A 16,770-nucleotide genomic window follows, 5' to 3' on the forward strand; every position below is an offset into this window, starting at 1 on the left:
TTAGGTTGATGCTCTTCTTCCTTAGTCAATTCTAAAATTGAGACTTTGCTGAGTAATCATCAAGTGTAAATAGATTTTCCTCTAGAGAGTAATGAGTATGAGAATGATTAGAGAGTATAATGAGGAACTAAGAGAAGAGTTTCTCATTATTTTCCCAGATCATTGCATTGCTTGTTGCATCCTCACCTTGCCTCAGTGAGCTGTACTTGCACTACATCTCTGATTTGGCATATAAAGCAAACCTCTGCTTTTTGGAAAATGGAATGAAATCTGATGTACACGGCTGAACTGTCACACAAAAAATATAGTAATGGGCCTCAACCTGCCACCACTGTTCACAGGTGTTTTTTTACACCAGTATTTATTTGACCATTATGTTAAATTGTCCCCATAAAGCCGCACTTGGCAGCACCATCCTCTGAATGTCTTTGTGAGCCACTTAAGAGTACCACTGGGGGTTGGTGTGCTCCATGGACCCAATATGGTCACTTTAAACTGAATAAATAAAGTCAGTTTAGTAAGGCTCTGCCTGCTTTTTGAGAAGCAGTGTTAAAGACACAGCTCTCAAATTTTGTGTGCTTTCATGGAAGTTGTTAGTGATGCTATAAAACGGTGAAATGTACTTCTAGGACATTGTAATATTTGATTTATCTGTCCTTGCGTTCTAAATATTGATTACATGTGTAAAGTCTTTAAAGCAGATTTGGTATTGTATCTTATACTTATTTGTAGCCACTTTTGGTACAGACTGTATGGTATGTAGTTAAATGAGCAGTACAGAGCATAAGGAATCAGTATGTATCACAATAAATAATTATATATCTCCATAATTTTCAGTGATATATAAGTTGCTGATTTTGAGGTCAGATTTTTTCTCCTTTGTGGTGCTGTTGTGATCTAGAGGACTGTTGACCACAGGCAGGCAGCCATAAAATGAGGGGGCCTGACTCTGTTGAGACCACCGCTATTCATGGCCCCGGAGCCACTGGATGCTAAGTGGCAGCCGGAAAATCACAGCTGTGGGATCAAGCACGCCGCATTAGGAGAGAGAGCGAGTCCGGCCTCAAACAAGGGTACAGTACAGCATAAATAGAATCCCAAAGGCAAGTGGATCTTCTCACTGATGCTGAGTATGTGTACTAGTGTCAAGGCACTTGCACAACTTTCACAGGCTAGCACCAGAGGGCTTTGAGATACTTGGTGTGGTATATCTCAGTGCCTCGTTGAAAAAAGTTCTGATTTTCTGTAAAAATTTACACCTAAATGCTTCAATATTAAGTGGGACTTGTGACAGGTTTGCAGATATGCTATCGTTGGGCAGGTTATGTCAGTTGTGATGGAAAGGAAGTGATGAAATATTGTTACAGTATGGTAGAGGTTACATTTACCTACTTCAAATGTCCTGTTTAGTTTATGGCAAAATCATGCCAAGTAAGTTTCTTTAGTCTTACTTTTCTGCTTATACAAAGAGGCACTCGGTCCTTCATTACACCATTTGGACAGCAGCATGCGTTTTTGCTGAATTTCAGAGACAGGGCATTTTTCTACAGCAATTTACACTCCTACAATTATAGCGTTCTGGTGCAGATATGGTGTCAGCCCCTCCTCCTTGACCTCTGCCCTTTGAGAAGCGGGCGAAAGTGTGTTTCCTGATTAACGACTGGCTGAGGTACATGGCTCCAGCTCCAGCGCCTTGTCCTCCCAAACTGAGGTGACAGTCTCCTGGACTCTTTATGGAAATTAACTGCAAAACACAGCCAATTAGACCTGCATTATTTAGAACGACTCAGCTTTTCACCCTGAATAAAAGCACGCCTGGATAAGACCTGTACACTCATATGCAGCAGCGAATTAATGTGAAGTTGGTGGCCTGCCAGTAAGCCAGTCCATCTAAAATGAGGACATTAAAAGCATGAAGTTTTTGCACAAGCTGTAAATTATTTCAGAAAAGAACATAGGATGATTAAAGAGTGTGGTTCGATAATAACTTGGGAGACAATTATAAATTGAACACATGACAAATTGGAAATAGTGATGTGAAATAGGTTTTATTTGGGCAAAGAATCAAAACATTCATATCAAACGCCATCCAATGATAGGAATGTTTCTAGCTCTTGTTTACAGTGTAGTTAGAGGACAAAATTTTCCCAGGTTCTGGACCTTTTATACCAAATGTAAAACTGGGAATTAAGCATCTGTATAACGTCCTTTCACTCCACCAGCTAAAGATAGGGCTCTTAGCCTGATACGCTGTCTTAATTTTCCCTTTCTCAGGTCACTGCGGAGAGCGACGGCATTAGAGTGAGGAGGAGGGTCCTTACTCTATGTGCAAGAATATGCTGTGGAAGTTGCAAAGGGCAGAGTCTCTAGGAAATCTACTCTTTCTTTGAAAAAATGTCACGGGAGAGATAGGAGATTGGCACCACAAAGAGCCTAAAATAGCACGGGCTGCTACGCGTTGTCAGACAAGATTTGGGCTGAGACATTGACTTTTGTTCTGCAAAGTATTGGCCCCTGAAAGGGAGATGGGAGGTGTAAAAATTGTGATTTCTCCTCTTCCCCTGGTTATGTGCAATACATTACCCTGCTGATAATGCATGCTGCTGGGACTGAGGTTTGTAACGTCACAATTATTCCTTGTCTGCAACAAAAGAGGTGTACTTAGGATTGGGTTAGAGTTTGGAAATGGGTACATTTTCTTTCATTTTTAGGGAGTGGAATCAGTTGTTACAGAAGCATTTATTTATCCAAAGTATAGGACCTAGTCCAGAAGATTAGAACAGATTTCCAACACTCTTCGTCTTTCTCATAGCGTCAGTGCTCCCACATTCAACATTTTCTTCCTTGTGCCTTCCCCATGATAACAAAGGCCTCATATACAGTATTTTATGCAGGTTTGCCCCTTGGTCACATAATAGGATTATGAATAATTTCTACAAATTTACAAAAACAAATCACATGGCACGGCTTAGTTTGCTAATAATTTCTCCATAGCTGATAGATCAAAGCAAGGCGCAGAGACTGCAGAGCCAGGCAGTAGGTTGACCCTGGTCAGGCATTTTTAATGAAAGGGTTAATCTCCTCAGAGGTGACTATTCAGGAGCAAGCAGTGTGACCAAATGAAGAATTCAGGTCTGGGATAAGAGGGAGAATAGTGGTCCTGAGGGTGCTGTTGGGTGACAGCGAGGAAGCCCAGAGGTAAAAACTGTGTGATGCTGTATTTGAGCCCATTTGACCAGACCTCCTCCCAAATCCATCGCTAAAAGAAAGAGAAAGGTGGGAAAAAAAAGTCAGAGTGTTTGAAGAACCTATGGCATATAGGCCCAAGGCTATTTCATGGATGACCACAAACAAACCTGCTCTATTGTCTCTGAAATCCTATGAAAAAATCCCTATAAACACACACAGGCATGACCATGTGTGTGCATACTCACACACAGAGACCAATGGGGACATGTGTGCGCACACACGCACACACTCTTTCACTTTAGGAGAACTGGTGTTCTTCCCGAAAAGTACCTGAATGTACTCAGAGCCCTGGCTGTTTGGGATAAACTTTGTTGTCAAGCACCTCTTGTGCTACTGTAAGCACACATGCCCTCTTGTGAGTAATTAGACTTGAATACCTTCCAAATGCAGAGAGGGAGAGAGAAAGGGTAAAAAAAAAAAAAAAATGCATTTATAAATGTATAAGCCTTGGCTGGTTAAGGAGGTTTAGAAATTTCATCATGACAGTGGCAAAATGGGCCTCTTAGTAATTAGGAACAAATGAAATTGCTTATCACTTACCGAGTTACTGTGCCAGCCATTTGGCTGTGTTCAGAGGGATTAATCAGAAGGCTATTGACATTACATTGTTCCACAATTATCATTCATACGTTTTATGATAATTAGGCATTTTTTCATTGAGGAATTAAGGTGCCTACGTAATTCCAGACAAAATGAACATACGCAAAAACAAACATTAATCAAATCCCTGAAATAACTCGACAATATTTCAGCTGCTGTTCATCATGCAACAAAGTGCTGAAATGAAACGTTATAAAAATAAGGATATCAGTCTTCTCTGAGAGAAACTAAAACACCTTGATAATAATTAATTAATATGAATGAAGATTATTTATATGGAGTTGGACCTAAATGAACTGGTTAAAGAAACAGCAAGGTTTTTACAGTATGATCTAAATATTTGCAAATTGGAAAAACATGTGAAACTGATGTAACACATCTTTGACTCTAGGTATGACTACGGAAGTAACCATTTATTTAAGATCTCTTCATAAGCCTGGTTGCCATGTTGCATCAAGCCTTCTTATTGGATCACCAAAACCCACAAAGTGACACCAACCTAATGAAACAAATGAAAAACACTTTGTTCTTTATACAATCAAAACTTAGACATGTAACCGCCTCCCCTGTGCTCTTTTTCCAATACCCTCACAGGACCTACATGTGAAAATTACATGTCATTGTCCTAATGGCCCAGGGTGGTTGATAAAGGAAGACTTTGCCTAATGCTTCTATAAATGTGTTAGGCAAAGTCCAGCAGGATGTAATTGCATCTAATATATTTACAGAGGATTGATTTCCCTCCCACGACCCATATACCAGGATGCAACAAGCTGCGGTCAATTCACCCAGATCACCGCGGACAAGTTCTGTGTCCACTCTGTCCTCTTTACACCAAGCAACAAGACCAAGCTACAGAGACCATGGAAAGTATTGGAGTGCAGCTTAATGAGGTAATTAGTCAAAGGCCATGACGATCCTTGGAGGCTAATACCTGTGACCTCTTGATCCTGGATTCCTGACACGTCTCTGGAGACTGTACAGGAAAGAAGGCTGCAAAATCAAAATGCTGTCACCTTAGGCAGACACTTGTCAATTTTTACCAATAGTGTGTGATACTACACTTCAAGAACAGAGACATGGGACTCAAGCTGAGCAACCTCCCGCCTCTCTTCTTTTTTTTTTTTTTTTTTTTTTTTTTTTTTTTTAATTACTCCCTCAATGCGGTAATGGGCCTGCCCCCCTTTCCTTCCCTGAAGAAAAATAAACCTTTGCAAACTTAAACTACTTCACCTGTTTACTTAGTGAAAGAAGTTCTGGAGAATTGACAAAGGCAGTGAAAAAGCACAAGAAAGAAAAAAGGGATGAATAACACAAAGCAGGTTGATATTTTTTTTCCCTCTCCCATCCCTTTCTTTTCTTTTTATCAGGTTATGTGACTGGAGGCTTCATTAATCACCACCTCGACAGCCTCTGCCAGGGGGAACTAACTGCATTTGGCCCAATTAGGCGCTGTAGAGACAATAGGAACAGCACAAGTTGTGCCTCTATGCCAGGAGCCAAGCGTTGCCTCCCTGTCATTACCTACAGAAAGGGAAAAATTAACCCCTACCAGCTTCCCTGCTTTCCTCCATTGATCCAAGGCTTTTGTGGTGTCCCTGGAGCGTGGCAGACAATTACAGATATTATTACATCTGCATTGATTTTTTTTAAAGAGAGCAGAGTGTCTCCAAGCAATTAAAAAAAATTACAGTTCGGAAGTGGGCCAATTAAAATGCCCCCGGCCCGGGAGGGTGGCAGCAGTGTTGGTGTGAATAGAGAGACTTGACTGTCAGAATGTTGCTGTTGGTTTTATTAGACTGAAGTGGGCAAATTCACACACTTGAATGCTTATGCAAGCATAACAATACACACAGTAGTGAAATGAAGTGGTGAAAATTAAGTTTGAAACATGGATATTTGTCAGTAACACAACAATTGTCTCAACAATTGTGCTAAACCTGCTCTGTCCATCAGGATTATTATTAGCCCAAAAGCTGTTGAAAATTGAATTTTTCCATATATACTTTGGTCCAAGATGAGCCTCAAGTGGATGTATGTCTTAGCCCATACAGTAAAACTTTTGTGTATAAACATTAAGAGATTAGGATTAACTTTATTATCCCAGAAGGAAATTGGTTTGCAGTGTATGCACAAAATTTAACATACACAATAAAAGAAACATACACACTGGGAAGAAAAAAGCAGTTCAAGACATAGTCCACACATGGCACCCATCCTTTGTAAATACACAAAAGTACTACACAGCACCGTCCAGCAGTGCTCATGGAGTACAAAGATTCAATGTGAGAGAAGACACAATGTGGCCAAGAAATATACACAATACAATACTTTCCAGTGTGCTGCACAAGTACACACACACACACCACGCTGTGGCACACCGCAGTCGCAGCAGAGCTGCGCCAGAAGACACCTGTGCATGGACAGATTTAAAGGTTTACTTTGTGAAGACATAAATGATTTATTGAATACGTTCTTAAATTCCTGTACATAAGCGATATACCTCCACTCTCACTAAAACCAAAACTAAACGTCTAATATGACTTGTCGTTTCAGCAACTTTTTAATGGCGTTTTTCTGGGAGTATCGGGCATATGTTTAGTAGCTAATGAAATTTCTCCGTAGCAATTTAGGACAGTGGTTGTATTGCAGTCCTGACATAACTGACTGTTTCCTTTGGTTGTATGAATGGCTCCTCACACAGCTGCCTCATAAATATTCATCAGAGGTCTTTTCTGATTCATGCTGTTAAAGTATCATACCTTTGGCAATCAGCTCTTCTGTCATCTTTTATGTCTGACCAAATCCTGAAGCACATGCAAACTTTCTCATCCTCCCCCCTTTTACCTCACTTTCTCCATTACTCTACATCTATCTACCTTACTCTTTGTTTCCTTTACTTTTTCTCTCCCTCATTCTGTGACACACATGCATTAGCTCACTTCCTTCTTTCCATCTTTCACATGGACCCTGACGTTGCTTTCCCCCATGGAGCAAAGTTGGCCTTTACCATAGCCATCTGACCAGACTTCCTGAAACCACAAAGAAGGAGAGAATGCTAATTGGAGTTACGGGTAGATGGAAGACTGGCAGTGTAGAGATAAGGGATCAGTGCGATGCAAATAAAGCCTGCATCCAGTGGTTGCAGAGTCTCCTAAGGGCCCATTGTTTTCTTGCTCTGCAATTAAAGCAAGGGAAGGAATTGCTTTGCATTACTGCTATTTGGTGCACACACCTACCTGACCTTTTTTTGGAGCAGAGTTGAGCAGGTGGGCTCTGGAATTATTCAAACCAGCTTTTGACTAAGGAGGTAAACAATACCTCTAAATAAAAAAAAGACTTCTTTACAGAGACACCCAGACACTTGGAAACCGAAAAGGAAAGGCTACAGTTTAAATAAACAGCATTTGGCGCAGGAGGAAAAAGGACAATGAAACTCTGGTTCTGAGCTGCAGTCGTTTTATCATCCGACACGCTGCATGTGTTTGAAGTGGAAAATCACAGTTTCTTTAATCCATGGAGCATTCAAATAAGTTTATTTCACTCGGATTAAAAACAGTAACAATAGCAGGCAGTTAAAAACAAACAGCTCCAAACAAATGGCGACGAGGCTGAGGCGCTCGGCTTACGGGTAAGCTTCTCCATACATCGTGGTCTGTTTCATTAGCTGAAATGTATTATTATTGTTTATCTATTGAGCTTCCTGATAAAAACGAGCCATGCTTCCCTTTGGATTACAGAGTTAGAAAGGTTCAGGGGTGGCTTGCCAGTGTAATCCACAAAATTCCTTTCCAACAACAACAACCTCCGGATGATGGGAGAAAAAGGGAGAGTTTTCAACACCTGTGCACCATGGCGCATTTGATTAAAGAGAGCTAATTTCAGAATATCATCAAAGGGGAAAGGAGTTTGGTGTGTGTGTGTGTGTTTCTAAGAGACCAGTTCATTGTGAAATTCTGGCAGCTGTTTAAAGAAATTAATTCGGAAGTAGTCTCATGCAACCTTAAACTGGGGCCTTAAACTGGTGACTTAAAAATACATCCTGTTGTGACTGTTTTGTCGTGCTTTATGGAGATGCTCACACATGATGAGTCAGATTTGGGGAACAAACTACACAATAATATGGCCTTAATCATCACATGATGTGACACATGCTGATTGTTCATTGTGACGGTCCTAAACCAGCAGAAGTGTTGGAGTTTTTACATCTAAAAATGTGTTAATATCTGCATTAGTCAACTACTTTTTGCAGTTGTAGCTAAATCTAAGAAATCATCACTCATTTCATGTAAACTTTCTGTATGGTAGCTATAAAATACACTGAAATCTCATGACGCCTGATCAAAAAGTTTCTCAGCAACAGTATCACCCACTCCCCTCTGAATGTAGAGGAGCAAAGAAAGCATAGTTTCAAGTTTTCCCTCTTCTCTGTTATCCAAGATCCACACAAATGTTTAATAATGTTGTCTTCACTGTCAGAGTTGCAATTTATCACCAGTAGTAAATGTGAAATACACATCTGAGGTACAGAAAAATATCAGATGATAACCAGATAAGCCTGGGCTGGGTCCAAACAGACCAGACAAGGCTCACATTCCACTGGGGGTGATAGTGGGATGGGGAGGGCTGCAGTAATTTTGGCAGAGTGAATACTCTGAGATATAAATGAGACAGTTGGCTCGTTTCATGATGAATTATCGAAAATTCATCTGGAATTGTCGCGTTGGGTCATTTTTAGGTGGTCGACTATAAAAGCTATTGGTTACAATTCAGCAGTTCTACACTTATGATAAAATAAGTGATTTTAAGAGAGCCTAACTAAAACCATCCAGAATATTCCTTTGGGTTTTATTCAGACTATAAGCTGTTATCAGACAGCTATGACTCACATATACACTTTGAGCCCAAAATCATTTAAAACTCACCTCTTAGAACACCCCCCAACTGAACTGAAATGCACAAAAAAACATGAAAATTTAAATGAAATTATGGGACCTGCCTCTCCTGACAGTCAGTGTGATGACACGCTTTCAGATCTTATTTGGGAGGCTTTAAATGTGGTGAAATGTAAATGACTGGACGCATGGAGGCCCAAATGGGAAGCTTGATTCTACATGGGTCAAAGACAGGAAGACTATAGAACTGAGATAAACGGAGGGAAGAGGGAGGGAGAGATTCTCATGCGAATCGTTTAGCAGCGGACACACCGTGCCACTTGCATTATAGTGACTGTTGCATCAAGGGGCAACTCAAAGGGGCCACTTTTTTGCAGTGCGCCACAGGATTTCTGGTCCTCCCTGAAAAAGGGAACCAACCAGATTTAAGATTAAGCTGCTAACTCATGTTATGGAATCAGATATCAGGCTTGCCAAAAAAAATAACCTTACAGAAATGACCTCAAGTATTTGCATTGAAATGAGCTGAAATAGAAACATTGCAAAACATTGTCCAGATTATATTTTGAGAACCATTAACGTGAAAAATGTGGAAAAATGCAAACAAGTATTAGCATTCAAGTTTGGTATGGTACAAAGTAGTAAGTAAGTATGTACAAAGTATCTGATTCATGCCTGAAGCCCATGTTTATGTCATGCACCTCACCATTTTACTGCCTGTCAATGTCATTATATCTCCATGTGTATTTCATTCATGGTTTCTGACGTGCCTTATCAGTCTGGTGAAACACATACTCTGTGTTCCCTGGAAGCTCAAAGCAGCCTTTTAATAGCAACGATGCCTTCTTGTTAGCCAGAAAAAAGGTCATGCAATTGGATTGCCGAGCTCTTGAAATCCCTGGATATTTACCTCAAACATGGTGTGCGCCTCGCCCTCTCGGCTCACCTTTCATTTTCTCTAACTGCTCTCGTGCTGATTTGTCAACCATAGATAGGATCAATTAATCTATTGAGTCTGAACAGCATGGAAGATTTAAATTGTCCATTGTACACACACCCATGTGGCCAGCAGGCCCATTTTGTCTATTTATAGTCTCCTCAGCGAGTGCTATAGACAAAAGCCTGTCAATTAAAAATAAATCCCCCAGTCATCTTTTTGGAGTCTCTGGAAGATATGTGTAGAATTTACCTTATTCTCACTGTAGCTTGTTCTTTTGTACAAGACAATATAATTATTTTTTTTCTCCACAAAATCAGACATGGAGTTTAATAAAGAGAATTTCATTTAACTAGACATGTGTATCAACAAATCCATCCAATTTCTTCATATCAGCAATAAACAAGCTACATTGTACACTGTGACTGCTTTCAATACTCAGTACTGTTTTCTTATTTATAAAAGGAAGATACTAAGACTATGTAGTTTCTTTCAAGCTTAGAAGATGAAAAAAGAAATCTGTGATTCTCGACATATTCCTTTCTTCCCCTCAGAAAACGGGCAGGTACTGCAGCTAGAAATTCATGTAGAAGTTTCCCGCAGCCAGTAAGTGCCAAGCTGTGTCAAAAATGACATGCATCTCCTGTTTCCATGTCATGCCATGCATGTGATGTGATGGGCGAATGAAGGCAGTTCCTGCAGAGAATGGTAGGGGGTCATTATTAAGCCTCTTAAATTAGCGCCCCCTCCTACACAGCCCTTGCAATTTTCCAAGACCCACAATCCACTTGCACACCCCCCTGAACTCAACACATTAGACTTGACAAAGAAATCATTTCCAAAGTTTACTTGCAGCAAACTCATTTCATATGTGATTGAATTGTACCTGTATGGTATGACCCATTTAAACTCAAAGTCACACATGGGCGCTTAGAGAACCTATTTGAGCAGAACCATGCTGTTACCTAGCTATAGACTCTGCCAATTGCATGTCCTATGCAATGCAATTTACATGTCTCTCCATCACACTCACTTATATGGTTCAACTCACAAGAGCTACCATTTAGATCGCTTATGGGGGAAGGGGAGGGGAGGGGAGGCGAGATACATGCACAGCATTGGTATAATACCATATGTGCGTACTGCAGTGGTATAGAGTGGGTGGCAACAGCGGCAGAAAGCTTAACCTCCATTGCCCCTGAGCTCCATCCACAGTGAAACACAACTAACACCATCTCGTGCCCCAGCCGTGGAAATGGGCTGCTTCTGGTACGTCTCCTCCTATTTTGATAGACAGGTCCACCTCTCTAGCACTTGCCCAGCCCATCTAAGACTCCTAATATCACCAGATTAAAGAGACCTCAGTCCCAAGGTCATCCTCTGAAAGAACGGCCCCCTTTTCTTGAGCGCGAACACCTTTTTTTTTTTTTTTTTTTTTTTTTTTTTACTGCACCCTTTGTCTCACTTTTATTCCACTCCCTTTCACTCGTTTTCTCTCTCTTCTGTTTCTGTCTTTGGATCTATGCATCACAGTCTTCTTCTCCCACCATCGTGTATATGTATATTTACAAGAGTGCACATAACTGGTGTCTGGGGAAGGGTAAGGAGCAGTGGGGAAGGGAAGCCATTAGGGGAATAAAGAGAGGTGCTGCCTCACAGCCGAGCTTCACAGGCCAGTGGAGCAAATCAAATTGGGTCTTGTTCTGCGGCAGGACACACACACATACACACACATACACACACGCACACACTCAGTGACAGTGGTGGAGGCACACAGCTGACAGGAGGGCCTTTGGGACATAGCAGGGCTGGGCATGTCTAGGGCTGGCCCACTAAGGGATGCAGGTATGACCCCCACCTCTCCTGAGCCACAGGTGAGCTCATACAGGAAGAGGATGAGGAAAAATTATGTGGTAAAAGAGAGCAAACAAAACCTTGAGATGATTTTATGATGAATTTGTATTTATTTGTTTATTTGGATCTCTTTTAGCTCAAGGCTAATCTCCCAAGAGTTCATCGTAAAATCACAAAAAGAACATTGTCAGCATACTGTAGGCCTACTGCACACATATGCATACATATGATTATAATACTCAAACTCACACACTCAGTTAAGCTTAACTATACAAAAAATACACAGTATATACACATACATACTTCAACACATCTGCGAACTAATGCACACAGTCTGATGGAATAATATCGTATTTTTTACATATGAAAGATCAGTGTTTTTTCTTGTATCATTTCACAGCTGTAGTCAATTTCAAATGGAAAACGAAACTACAATATATATTTCAACACATTTTTAAAGATTCATTCAATAGGAATCAATGTGGTTGGGGCTAAGAGTTACAGACAAGCTGGGGAAGTCAGAAGTCATTTCATGGGTTTTGTTGACAATAACAAAATATAGAATGTCTTTGCTCTTATACTTTTAGTGTTAATGCTAAATTATAATTTGGAAAAAAAACAGTAAACAGTCTCTCATGAAATAAGAGTAGAATATCAGAAAAACACTTGTGTCATACAGTATATTGTTGATGACATCCCCAGTGACAGTTTTTATGGCCAGTAGAAATATCCATCTACCCTCCCTGCACTAATACCTCATTTATGGTCAAATTCAGCTCAAATTCTCTATTCCCATAATGTTCCGAACGAGATTTAAGTTATTAGTAGGTTCATAGCAAAGTTGAAAAATTGGCAGAGGACTCTAGGTAAAGGGCACCAACGCTAATGAAAAATGAGACAGAGTCATTCTTAAGACTTTAGTTTTATTAGAAATACATGGTAATAGCACCAAAACCTTAGTCAACATAATGTTCACTTCCATCTATATGATACCAATGCCTGTGGGGCACTATTCATCCACAGAGAAATAAAGGGAGATGGGTAAAAAAAAAAAAAAATACATGCAATGCATACACTTCATTCAGCTTCTCCAAAGGATTACCACCACAAATCACTTTTGCTCAATTCATTAGATGCCTGCAGAGAGGGGGCAGATGTGTGATGGATGGTTGTCTGCAAATGGACTTGTCGGTAATAGAAAAATGCACACACTTTAATTAAAGAGGGCTGGACAAGTGGATCCAGAGTGGATTTGGGTGTCTCTCCACATCTGTACAGGCAGGGTCATATATCAGAGGGTTCTTGAGGCATAAGGCAGTAAGAACAAGCTCTATATTTTCTTTCTTGGGACTTATAGTTTATGAAAAAAATGTTCATTGTACTATAGTTCAGTAATCACACGACAAGCATGTAAACCAGACTGATGCACTTGCTTTAATAATGTAAAGGTGGACAGTGACGAACGCAGGCCATACTACAGCCATGTTCAGACTAATATAGCTAAAATGACAAATCCCATATGTCAAGGTTTTCTCATGACAGTAACATTTTGAGATTAAAAAAAAGTCCAACTAGTTTCTTTCCTCTGTTTCTCGTCCTTGAACATATAATTGATGCATTAAAGCCACCATCTGTTAACAAAATGCCCAGTAACATATCTCACACACCTTGACATTAATAAGAATTTGGGTTTAGAATTGATCAGAGTTGAACAAAAGTCTCACTTAACTGCTGTGAAGTATAGTTTAACATAAGTATTATGTTTCAAAATATAACTTTAATCCAGTTTAAATGTTGTTACAGTGTATTTCTGAATTGTGCAATACATTTGTAATTTAAGGTACCCAGTGGAGCTTTTGAACACTAGTATCGCCATGCAACAGTGTTTTTATGAGCTAGTCCCCATTTGTATCTTATGCATGTGCTCAAGGCTGAAGGTTTTGTGCTAATGCAATGATCGACAGTGGTGTCAAAAAACGTAGCAAAGAGCCAACAAAGGCAGAGAAGAAGAATGCTAGCCAATGTACACATAGATGTAAACACTGAATTTTCAAAACATTTAAGACTAATATTCTTTGCAAACATTTTATTAGGAAGGCATCCAACACATTTATTAAACCTACATGCACAATGCTTTTTGGTGAGATACACTGAATGTAAACATAAATTTTGTTTGTTTACAAAATAACAAAAGGCTCCACAGGGTACCTTTAACTTTCAGAATAGTTAAGTGTTTTACTGCTGCAACTGAAGTATACTTTTGCAAACTTAACTTCACACTGGATCTTTCATTTTTGTATTATCAAGAGTCTAGAACTAAAAGCAAAATATTCCCTTTATGTTTTCTCCACGTCTGTTGTTCTCCTTCTATCCATCACTTAGTCCTTTGCATTTCACTCCAATGACACAAATCCTATGCAGCTACTTTTGTTTAAAGGCGGGCCATTAATGAAGAACTCTTCAGCTAAGTACATCTTTATTCTGCGATTAACGATGGTGCTTGAAGTAAGCACTGGTGTGAAAGGAGGCTGAGGCCCTTCAGCATCCAAACCTTTACAGCCACTCTGCCATCAATCAGGCCTTGTGTCCAGTAAGTGCTGCTAACATTTATGAAATATTCATCAGCTATTCACTTTTGCTTTCCACTCACCCTAATCATTACGTTTAGGCAGCATTGTGTCACGTCTCCTCTTAAAAAAAAAAAGGCTACAATCATCTTGCTGAGGGGAGGTGAATTAGGGAATGCGTTCCTGCTTTTATGCCAGGCGTCCTATGGGTGGACATTTTTGTTCTGGTATAAAAGTGTCAGTCACAGGTCTTCCCCTCCTTCCTGGGCTGTTGCCTCATGTTGACTGGGGACAGTTTCAAGTCAATTCAGCTTTATTTACATAGCACCAAATCACAACAGAAGTTATCTCAGGGCACTTTTCACACAGAGCAGGTCTAGACTGTACTCTTTAATATACAGAGACCCAACCTAGCAAGCACTTGGCGACAGTGGCAAGGAATAACTCCCCTTTAACGGGAAGAAACCTTGAGCAGAACCGGGCTCTAGGTGGGCGGCCATCCATCAGTTCGCAATTCCTGTTTTAATTAACCAACTTACTGATGTTTGCACTTGCCCTCAGTACATCCACACTACACATATGCAATTAAAAGTTTCACACAAAAGAAGCTAAGTGAAATATCTACATTGACTCTTCTGTGCCTTTAATAGGTTTCTAATATGACTCACAAACACCACCATGTCAGATTTTGCTGTTAACCTCTGTCTCTTTTTCTTTCTATTTCCCTGTGACTCTCTTACCTATGACTGTGATTAATGTCATTATAATGCAGTGAGTATGATGTTCTCATCACTCATGTTCAACCAATCCAAGACCCGGCCGATGAAAGGTTGTGATATTCATCACCATCCACTGACTGCAGTCAAACGCACGTCTCAGTTCACAATAGCAAAGGGAAATTCCACCTTGTTCTTTACCCATTTGCAATTCTGATTGCTGTGAGAGAGTTAATCTATCCCCAGCAATAACTCATTGGATGTTACAGCTTAAGCGAAGATGTCCTCAGTTGCCCGTCTTGCATTTTAAACAGGGGGCAAAGAGCCTTGGTACAATTTTCCAAACACAACTGAGCTAACACTGATTTATTGCTCCAGTTTATATAACTCATATTAGGAATTCATGGACCTGGCAAAAGGGATTAGAGCGTTTATTTCAGGCAGGGAGATGATCCTGTCATTAATGGTCGATACTTTCATCATCGTTTAAACCAGAGGAATTTGCCCGGTGACGAATCGTGGCGGACATAGCTATCAGGGTTGTGCAGCTGTACTCGTTATCTGCTGACGACCCGCTCTGCTCGGTGAACGTGGACCCGCGCCCATCAAACTTGGATTAGGCTGTCAATCAAGCGTCGGCCGTGTATATTGTGTTACAATTTCTCCCAAATGTCACCAAGATCAGAGTAATTTCTTGGCTAATTGCATCTTGTCTCCCTTTAATGCTGCACGTTTAATGGTTTTGTTACATTGCGTGACAAGATGGTGTTTCTCTCATATTGGCACGGTGATGAGCAGAAAGAGGGCCCCGCTTTTGTTTAGAGAAGGAAATGAAAGAATAAATGACTGTTAAAGTTCAGAGGGCGTATTTCTGAAATGGCAGCAAACAAAGAGAAGAAACTGAGAAATGATCCCAATCTTGCCATAGCGTGACATCAATTACACAAAATTCTCATTAGAAAGGGTAAGTCTGCTAGCTCTGCCTGGGTTGTTTTATTCTGGATGTGGCAGCATGTTATGCTGAAGATCTGTGTCAAAGCCAGCTCAGAGCAATACTGAGGATTTTCTGTCCTCTGACACCTACTTTTTTTTACATGCCACTGACTTAGTTTAAACATGACAAATACAATTTCAAGCATTTTACTATGTCCATGTGCTTCGCCACAGCTAACAATAGTAGCCACAATACACCCATTAATTTCCTCCTCTCAGAAATCTCTGCTTGGAGGAAAGTACTATTAACCATGTTAAATAAAATACTGAAACACTAATTCCACTGCATATCATCAGTAGGATTACATTTACAATACATGTCAAGTTTTACTGGAGGGAGTCGCACAAATAATTACTAAAACTCTGTTTCTCAAATTCCTCAAAGGCCAAACATGCACGGAATGGCTGATTCATTACTGTACTATTATGATGATGGCTCTGTGTTGCAATATAAGCGATATAGAGGTGGCACCATGTAGAAAATAAAGGCTACTGAAATGCCTTTCAAGAAGTCTTACTTCTAACATGCTTAATATAAACTAGTTTGCACAGGAATTATGTTAACATTGTGATTTCAGATATTTGGCTCACATAGAGACTGTACTATACTTGTTATCGTTGTTCTTTTTCTTGTGTAACTTAGAAATTCTTTGACTGAGAAGCAACTTATATATTTGACTGATGTAATGTGACATGTGTCAATGTGCCATCTTAACACTATACTTAAATTTATATTAAAAGGTATAAATGCGCAAAACCAAAGCAGTGCACAGAAACAGTGGCTGACAAGACAATGAAATGCAATTAACATTACGCTCAAGCACCATTTATTATTGGATGGACAAATCAAAGAATTGCCATTAAAACATTCCAAAAAAATGTACATCTACAAATACAAACTATAAATACAGAAGAGAAAAGAAATAATGGAGCAACAATAACAAACACTTAACTGCTTT

The 16,770-nt window shown here is 40.0% G+C and overlaps 1 protein-coding gene across 11 annotated transcripts in view; it reads left to right on the plus strand.

Moving 5' to 3' along the window:
• The window catches only part of meis2a (Meis homeobox 2a), a 195,314-nt gene that overhangs the window by 23,693 nt on the left and 154,851 nt on the right, over positions 1-16,770 (plus strand). The window contains exon 3 of one of the 11 annotated variants that reach the window (XM_044373976.1): positions 4,578-4,742. The exons of the other annotated variants lie outside the window; for them this stretch is intronic. The gene's annotated coding sequence lies outside the window, so the exon portion shown is untranslated. The remainder of the gene's footprint in view (positions 1-4,577; positions 4,743-16,770) is intronic. 11 annotated transcript variants of the gene reach the window in all.

This window comes from Thunnus albacares, chromosome 15, assembly GCF_914725855.1.
Source record: "Thunnus albacares chromosome 15, fThuAlb1.1, whole genome shotgun sequence".
Classification (NCBI taxonomy): domain Eukaryota; kingdom Metazoa; phylum Chordata; class Actinopteri; order Scombriformes; family Scombridae; genus Thunnus; species Thunnus albacares.